Below are 9,408 nucleotides of genomic sequence, written 5' to 3'. Positions count from 1 at the left end.
AGAGACAATTTAAATTAAAAAGCTTAGAGCTGCCTCCACCACAGGGGGGCTCGCTCATCCCACCAGCGGACAGGCACCAGTATTGGGAGAGGGGGGCTGGCCGTCAGGGTTCACCGCGGCTCTGGCACAAACCCGGCGACACGGAGGTGGCACGGGCAGGAGCGGACTGAACGTGTCGGCTTCTCACTTTTTGGATTTTAGAAGGGCATGACATGCCTATATCTGTGTCTCCCCCTCCTTTTACTCCTCCACCTCTTTTCTTTTCGCATGACTATATGTACTTGTCACTTTTCCATGTGTTAGTTGTGTCTTCTGAGCAGTTTGTCAGCTTTTGGACACCTTTGAAGGTGTTTTCTATGTGTTTTTGTTTGCCTGCCATTGGTTTTAACGGTGTTCGAAGGTGTTCGACGAACAGTTCGACGAACAGTTCGGCGAACACACGGGTGTTCGACGAACCGAACCGAACTTGAACACTACGGGGGTGGCTCAACACTACTAATTAATAAGTCAAACATTAAATTAAGATATTACTGAGCTCTTTAAACATCTACAAGGCTCAGGTTCACAATTCAGATTATTACCTTAACAAGTGATATTTTATGGCAGTACTATTTGCTATTTTCCATAACAGAGTGACAAACTGAACGACTCAACGTCTAATATATTCTTATTCATTTTATTAGCATTGCCAGTCAGATCATTTGGGCTCTGAAAGAAGAATGAGTCACAAGACTTTCAGTAAAATTAGTTGTTTGTGCAGTGCTGAATGGATGAACATGGCTTTCGTCAATGAACATGGACTCTCTTTGTCTTCAAGGTAGTCTATCTATGGACAGTCATCACCCTTTATTAACAAGTACTTTATGAGATGATCAGTTCTATGTTCCGTGAAAATGAATGCAATGAATGTGCATGAAAATATATGATGATGAGCTAACATGATGTTATGTATATCGCTGAAGATATTCTGAATATATTTACCCTTTCAAAAAAAAAACTTTTAAGCAAAAAATATATGTAAGAAAAATTGGAATGTCTGAAATGTCATGAAAACTCATTTAAAATTGTGAACTTGCTGTTTCTTAAAAACTGTGAAATGTGTTTGCTCCAATGGGTTATATTTTCTAAAGACTGTAATGTCTACTGAAGGGTAGTGCTTGGACTTTACTACTAGATAGTTGTGACATCTCTATCGGTGCCTGACCTTCCTGTCTCTGCTTCTCTTGCCAGGTAACAATGTATTCTTGTTGCAGGTGACATGAGGCTGCTACTCTAGTTCTGGGACTTGTGGTTCCATACTTACTGGAAGATGAAGAGTTACATTTTGTTACTGTTTCTCCTGCTTGGGCTGGGCGGAGCTGTAAGCTATTTAAGCTCCTAAAAGCCTGCTGTCTACTGTCGGTGATAATTTAACTAGCTAACATCTTTGTATCCTGTTTTGCATCCAGGTAGATGTTCCTGATTATGACCTTGGCTTGTTTTTTGACTCCTCTCCTGCATTTGTTCATACACTGACCTTCTCATTCTGACCCAGCTAGCGGACCATCCTTCTTGCCAGATCACACCACCGAACAGCAGCTAACTCTGTGGCCCCAGCCTAAGGGTCCCTGTTAAGTCAGATCCCAGTATAAGTATTATAGGATGAAACCCAGGGCAACACCAGAGATTTGGAGGAGGGAGTAATTAGCTCCAAGAGTGTTCGTGATAGCCATCTTTAAAGTGGTCAGGTAACCATGAACAGTGGTTACAAAAGTTTATTTGATTACTTCTTAGATCATAATTAATATTTACTAGAGTTGGGCAGATCAATTTGTGGGTCTCTGGTCCATGGGCCAGGTCAGTAGACTCTAACCGCTGGACTAGAGGCTCGCTAAACTCTTATCATCCAGGATCGCCGGCTTTTGATTAGCCACACTGGCACGGCATCATCATTGCGACATGAGGCACAGATGACTTCAGTCCAGCTTGGCTAATTAAAAGCTGTAAATCCCTGAAGGTAAGAGATTTGCAAAAACTGCCATCTAACCATCACAGAGTACTGACCTGGCTGATGGACCGAGAGTCCTGCGAATCGATCCATCCAAATCTAATATTTACTTTTTAATATAATGCTGGCCTAACATGATATTATGTATAATGTTGACAATATTCTGATTCTATCAACCTTTTCATACAACTTTTTAAAGAAATAAGTATGTGTAAGGAAAATTGGAATATGTGAAATGTCATAAATATTCATTAAAAGATTGGGAGATTGCTGTTTCTTAAAATCTGGAGTAATGTCTGTGCTTCAAACGACTTTTTACCCTAAAGATTGCAATGTTTATTAAAGGGTTTTGGTTAGTTTTTACTTCTGCATAATTTATTTGGTTACTCTTTAGATAATAGCTACTATCACAACTAATATTTACTTGTTGAGATGATTACTAGTGATGAGCGAGCATGCTCGCCACTGCTCGGTACTCGCCCGAGCATCTCAGTACTCAAGATGCTCGGAGCTCGCCGAGTACTTTCGAGATGCTCGGGCGGGAGCTCGGGTCCCCGTCCTGCATGTTTGGTGCTATTTAGAGCACCAATCATGCAGGGATTGTCTGCCACTCACTGTAATGTCACAGCCATGGTGGTTGTGGCATTACAGTGATTGCCAAAATCGATGGGAACAGTTCTCACAGTGAAACATGAAAAGCCGGCAATTCATCAGCGGCATACACCGGTACCGGACAATTTAGAACCGAAAGAATAGAGCATCACACATAGATTAGATAGATAGAAACATGTCAGTCACATATATAATGAGTACAATAACAGTGTTGGTTACTGTACTTGTTATTTAGTGTTAAAATAAAGGATTTATTAAAAAAAAAAACAATAGTGTTTTCATGCACCCATCTCTTTAAAAAAGCCGGCCGGCAATTCTTCAGCGGCATACATCGGTACCCAACTATTTAGAACAGAAAGAATAGAGCATCACACATAGATTAGATAGATAGAAAAATGTCAGTGACATATATAATAAGTAGAGTGACAGTGTTGGTTACTGTACTTGTCATTTAGTGTTAAAATAAAGGATTTATTTTAAAAAAAATTGGCGTAGGGTTCCCCATAATTTTAGTCTCTAGCGGAGGTTAAGCAGACGGCTGGGGCAGATGTTTGAAGCCTGGGAAGGGGGTAATACCCATGGAGCTTCCCAGGCTACTAATATCAGCCCCCAGCTGAATACCTAGCCTTTACCAGCTATTAAAATGGGGGACCCCCCCAAAAAATTACGTGGGGTCCCTTCTATTTTAATAGCTAGCAAAGGCTAGGCAGACAGCTGGGGGCTGATATTAATAGCCCAGGAAGGGTGCCATGAATATTGGCCCCCTCCCAGGCTAGAAACACCAGCCATCAGCCGCCCCAGAAATGGCGCATCCATAGGATGGAGCCGAAAGCTGCCATCCAGCTTGCCATGCCTCAGACACTGAGAAGCGCAGGCATGCTTGTGCTCCTCAGTGTCTGGCTGTGACGGCATCCAGATTAGCCGAGTTCATGCCCAATGAACTCAGCTCACCTCATGCACGTCACTGACAGCGTGGGAGAATTCAGCGTGTGGACAGGCTGCGATCCAGCCTGTTATGTGAATGTAGCAGAGCTGAAGCTGTCCTGGGAACCATGGAAAGGTAAGGATGAGGCTGGTTTATTATTTTACTCTTATTGCAGAAGACATTGGCTTCAGCTGGAATGGGTGTGATGGTAAGTATGGTTTAATTTAGAACATTAAAGAATTGTGTGTTTATTTCAATTAAAGGACTTTATTCTGGGTGTTTGTGTTTTTTTTTAACTTTGACTATGGGGTTAGTAATGGGGGTGTCTTATAGACGCCTCTCCATTACTAACCTGGGCTTGATGTCAGCTGGCATTATAAGCTGACATCAACCCCAACCGTATTACCCCACTGCCACCGCTACAGGGCAGTGGGAAGAGCGAGGCTAAGTGCCAGAATTGCCGCATCCTATGGATGCGCCATTTCTGGGGCGGCTGACGGCTGGTGTTTCTAGCCTGGGAAGGGGCCAATATTCATGGCACCCTTCCTTGGCTATTAATATCAGCCCCCAGCTGTCTGCCTAGCCTTTGCTAGCTATTAAAATAGGGGGGACCTCCGCTAGAGACTAAAATTACGGGAAACCCCACGTCGATTTTTTTTTAAATAAATCCTTTATTTTAACACTAAATGACAAGTACAGTAATCAACACTATCACTGTGCTTATTATATATGTGACTGACATGTTTCTATCTATCTAATCTATGTGTGATGCTCTTTTCTTTCTGTTCTAAATTGTCTGGTACCGGTGTATGCTGCTGATGAATTGCTGGCCGGCTTTTTTAAAGAGACAAAAACACTATTATTTTTTTTAATAAATCCTTTATTTTAACACTAAATAACAAGTACAGTAACCAACACTGTCACTGTACTTATTATATATGTGACTGACATGTTTCTATCTATCTAATCTATGTGTGATGCTCTAATCTTTCGGTTCTAAATTGTCGGGTACCAGTGTATGCCGCTGATGAATTGCCGGCCGGCTTTTTTAAAAAGACGGGTGCATGAAAATCGGAGGGCACTAGTGTGTTCCAAGTGCCCTGCTATGTTTTTCATGCACCCTCCTATATACCCTGTCTGCCTGTCTGCCTATATATTCTGCCTGCCTGACATTTAATTGAGCACCGTTCCCATCGATTTGGACAATTTTTGACCTTCTGCAGACCGCCGGGGGAACCACAAGAAAAATGCTCGAGTTTCCCATAGACTTACATTGGGCTCATTTCTCGGGTCGAGCACCCGAGTATTCCAATGTGCTCGACCCGAGCTTCGAGCACCTGAGCATTTTAGTGCTCGCTCATCACTAATGATTACATTTTACCTTAAACCTTGCAACCAACACATTTAATTTTCTGATTTTTGTTGTGGTGGTTATTATATTATTATTGTTAGGTTTTTTTTTCTTGCAAAAATAGTAATAAATTATAAAATTTTATAGAAAAGTTTAAACATTGCTCATTGTATAGTCATCAATTATTATTATATAGTCTTAAAGTGTGAAAATAAAAAAATTGCAGTAAGCTTACAATATTGATTCTTGTCTACATTATGCCCACTTTCTGGTTTGGAGTTCTCTCTGCTTTTTTTTAATTACACCAAATTATTTGTCATCACACAGTTTACTGGAAAGCATAACAATATGATCTGAATATTTTTAATTGTAATATTCTGATTCTAATCTTTCACAGCTCAACTTCCAAAAAAATATAAGTAAAGATGAGTGGATCGGGCAAAATTCGAATGAGCTTGTTCAAGCGTTTTTTAAGGGGAAATTCAATTTGGGGAGAAGTTATTTATGTGAATTTAATGTCCCTTATTATGTTTTTGAGTCTCTCAAAACCCCAGAGAATAATAAACATAATATGTAAAAATAAAAAGAATGCTTATAGTCAACTCACCACTCATTTCTCCAGACCCTTGTTTCTCACCGGCATCTGTCTGGTCCTCACCGAGTCTGAAGAACACCACTGTTCGCGCTGAAATATTCAGATCTCTCATGATTTCTGGGACCTCCAGCTTTGATGGAGCCTGGGAGTTTTCTGGTCACTGCACACGCTGCGACATCATGATGCCATGACCGTTCGCACACTTGCGTAGAATCCCCCTGGGCCCTGATTAAAGCTGTAAGTCCTGGCCTAGTGTGAGAGGTCCAGGGATTTCAGTAACCAAAGGTGATCTGAAGATGCTGCGAGATTGTTATGGGTGATGCAAGTAATTTAGAATCTACTCGGAAATGACTTACAAAAAAATATACATTTTGGTGAAAACGGATTTTAGTAAAATATGAGTAGAATTCAATTCACCTCGAATGTATTCACTCATCTCGAAATATAAGTGCTGTATAATCTTTGCTCATTATTAGTATTTCTAATGGTATATTTAATTTATTTTCTAAAGAATGTTAATAGTAATGGGAACATTCAAAGTGATAAAATATTTCTCTAGTAGTTAATCGAACCCTAATCTCTGGTCCAAGCAGTTCATACTGAAACATAGGTTGTGCATTAAGGATTGGTGCTCTTACTATATTACTTGGTAACATGCAGTATGAATTCATCTTCCTTATATATTTTTATTTTTTTCAATTAGACTACAAAATATCAGTTACATCATATAATTCCCAACATACTAAAAAAAAGGTGTCAATAAATTTTGCTGCAGTGCAAATAAAACACTTGCCTGTCTTATCTATTATATTTAATTTGCTTTCACATTAAGGTATCACTTCTTGGTGAAATCGTATTTAAAAGGGGAATGAGTTCCTGATATTGTAATTAAATTGAATATATCCTATTTTTTAGGTTGGACTGACTGCTTAAAAATTTACTTACAGAATTAATGCTCAAAAGATTTTTTCCAAACGCAAAATAAACAGAGAAACAACATTCATTTCATTTCATTTCTTTTTACAAATAGTAAAGGCAATTTTGCAGCAGTCAGGAAACATATACTCACCAAGGAGTTAAAGCTATTTGATGCAGTTATTGAGATTCACTAATTAATGTCAAGCGTCATTTAGACATCAGCTTTATTTATGAATATGTGAAAAAAAAAAATAGACCGAATCTCTTCTGTGGGCTGGATCAATGTTTGGAGAGTGTACCAGTTTTAACCATCAGGTCATATGCAGAAAAAAGTGGTGGGACCTTCTCAAGGTTCCCCTAAGAAACAGTCAATGAAAAATGGACAGCACTAAGATGTAAATATGATGCCATCAGTGTGATGTCCAAGTTTTTCAGTGACCCACAGACTTGCCATTTGATCCATAACTTGGATCAAAACCCTAAATGCAGAGAGTTCGTCTGGCTATGGGTAGGTGATGTATCTATAAAATGCACTGATAAAATAAATATGTGAAAAATAGATGTCCGAATGAGGCCTAAGTTGTCAGTGATGCAGAATCAGGTCAGGAGGAGCCACCCTGATGACCAGTCTGCCTCTTCCTAACTAAATTTGTTTTCTCTGAAATGCCAGGGTACTTTAGGGTAATTAGGGAGAATAACCCTGATTCAAGCGTTCATGGTTCACTAATAACTGGTGGTTTTTATCACAAAATGAAGAGATTATGTGCTATTTAAAGAAGCACTCCCATGAAGAATTTTTTAAATAAATCTGCGTATATGTGTATGTAATGTATTGTGTATGTGTTAATATACTTACCTAATGCTGCCTTCTCCGGTATTCAACATCATTCTGCTCCTTCTCTAAGTGACGTCACTACTCTTCAGACTATCCGGTTCACTCTATGCTCTATGTGTGAGCTGGAATTTTCTTTTACATTGTAAGCCTTTGAGGCCTCATTCTGACCCTCCATAGGCTTACATTGTAAATGTCTCTTCTTGTCACGCAGAGTGTAATGTGACCCAGAGAGTCTGAAGTGCGGTGATGTCACTGAGAAGAGAAGCAGAATGGCTCTGGATACTAGAGAATCCAGCATAGGTGAGTTTATTAACACACACTAAACTATATACACATATAAACTGATATAGTTTAAAGCACAACTCTACCACTCTGCCACTAATCTAAGTTCCCTGCACCTTGAATCATACTTACCAGCTGCCTTCTTCATTTTTTATCGGTTCCACACTGGTCAGTCTCCAGCAGTTTGTGACCTACAGGATTACTCCAGTGTTTGAAGTCACAACTTAATGTAAATCTATGAGTGCCAGAATGAGGCCAGAACACGGAAGCTCTTATAGACTTGCATTGAGAGATTGTGCCGTTACCTCTGACTTCTGGTTAGTCAGAAGTAGCACTCACAAGACGGCAGCACAGAATAGGATTGACGCTGATAGCAGCAGAATATGGCAGCTGGTAAGTATAATACTAATATTAGGGAACTTAGATTAGTAGCACCAACGCAGCGTTAAAATGTGAAAAAAAACAACTGCTGGAGTGGTGCTTTAAGAAAAACTTCATAGGAGTGCTTCTTTAAATGTACAATTCTGTAAAATATGGTGCAATAAAATCAAATTATCGGGCTCACAATCTAAATTCCCTATCAGTATGTCTTTGGAGTGTGGGAGAAACCTGGAGAACCCTCAGGAAACCACACATACATGGGAAGAACATACAAACTCCTTGCAGACATTGAGCTTGGTGGGATTTGACTCATGGATGCAATGATGCATTGCTAACCAATAAGCCATCATGCTGCCATAGCATATAGTATTCTTCACTTTCGGTATCAGTTAATATTAGGAGAACCGAGACACAAAGTAATCCATAATTAATTTTTATGTAAAAAACAGCTATTTCTTGAACAGATTTGAACATTTTCTTGGCATAGAACATATTTAATTGTAAATATCCCAGCCAGCTGAAGGGTGATCCCAACAAATAAACTGACATTGTTTTGTGCCTGTCTTGTAAACCAGTAAAACACAAGGCCCAGAGGCAAACCTCAGAACTCCAGCTGTCGATAAACTAACTCTACATCTGGCGGTGATGGCTGGCTGGTTACCATGGTATATCCACTACAACAGCTGCAATGACAAAAATTGTCCGTTGGTGCCAAGTACATCAAAATGAGTGTCTTCAAGATCTATGTTTCATATCATGTACAATATAAGACAGAATAAGATATCCCAAGTGTTTTGGTTCTTGGAATACATAGTGCCTGGATTAAACTCAATTTGACTTACATAACAATCATGGGTGTTGTTTATTGATTTGCTATTTCCTAAATACAAAAAAGTACCACATTAAAGGGAACCTTTCACTCAATTTGTGCTCCTCAAACCACCAGCATGAATCAGAGTCAGGCTGCACAATTGGAGTCAGGTATGTTTTTCTCTGAAACATTCTGCCGGTGTAGAGGAAACAGTTTAACGAGCCAGCCAGGGTTTATAGGGACAAGATTAGACCATCGTCACCACAATCGGCTTCTCCCCTCTCTGCTCCAAGTGACTGACAGGTGTCTAAATGTGCTCACACCTACCTGTGAATATAAAAAAATTATATTTAAAAGAAATATAAAATAAAGTTTAAAAATATAAATTTTGATTATTTATTCCACATCTAATGATAAAATAATATTCTATATTAACCAAAAGACAATTCAAAGCACATAAATATCTAACTGTTATGTCAACAACAAAAAAATGTAATAATTAGTGCTCTAAGGCCCTGATTCACTGAGACTGGTGTTTGAAACTGAAAAAAATGTCTGTATGACAGGTAAAAATGTTGTGTTATTTTTTAAAGGGGTTTTCCAGTACTTTTATATTCTTGGCCTATGCTTACGATAAGTCATGAATACCAGATCAGTGCGGTTAGACACCTGGCACGATGCCGGCAGATCCTGGATGTGATTAGTTGTGGA

At 39.3% G+C, this 9,408-nt stretch overlaps 1 long non-coding RNA gene across 1 annotated transcript in view; it reads right to left on the bottom strand.

Annotated features, from left to right (window-relative positions):
• Positions 1-6,658: 6,658 nt before the first annotated feature.
• Positions 6,659-9,408, bottom strand: part of LOC141252941 (uncharacterized) — a 47,792-nt gene continuing 45,042 nt past the window's right edge. Inside the window, exon 4 of the long non-coding RNA XR_012314159.1 lies at positions 6,659-9,024. This is a non-coding gene — a long non-coding RNA (uncharacterized lncRNA). The remainder of the gene's footprint in view (positions 9,025-9,408) is intronic.

Source organism: Phyllobates terribilis, unplaced genomic scaffold (assembly GCF_046119375.1).
Source record: "Phyllobates terribilis strain yellow unplaced genomic scaffold, ASM4611937v1 Scaffold_2__4_contigs__length_985480577, whole genome shotgun sequence".
In the NCBI taxonomy this organism is placed as follows: Eukaryota; Metazoa; Chordata; class Amphibia; order Anura; family Dendrobatidae; genus Phyllobates; species Phyllobates terribilis.
The sequence above is the reverse complement of the archived record's forward strand: the minus strand, read 5'-3'. Positions and strand labels throughout refer to the sequence as shown.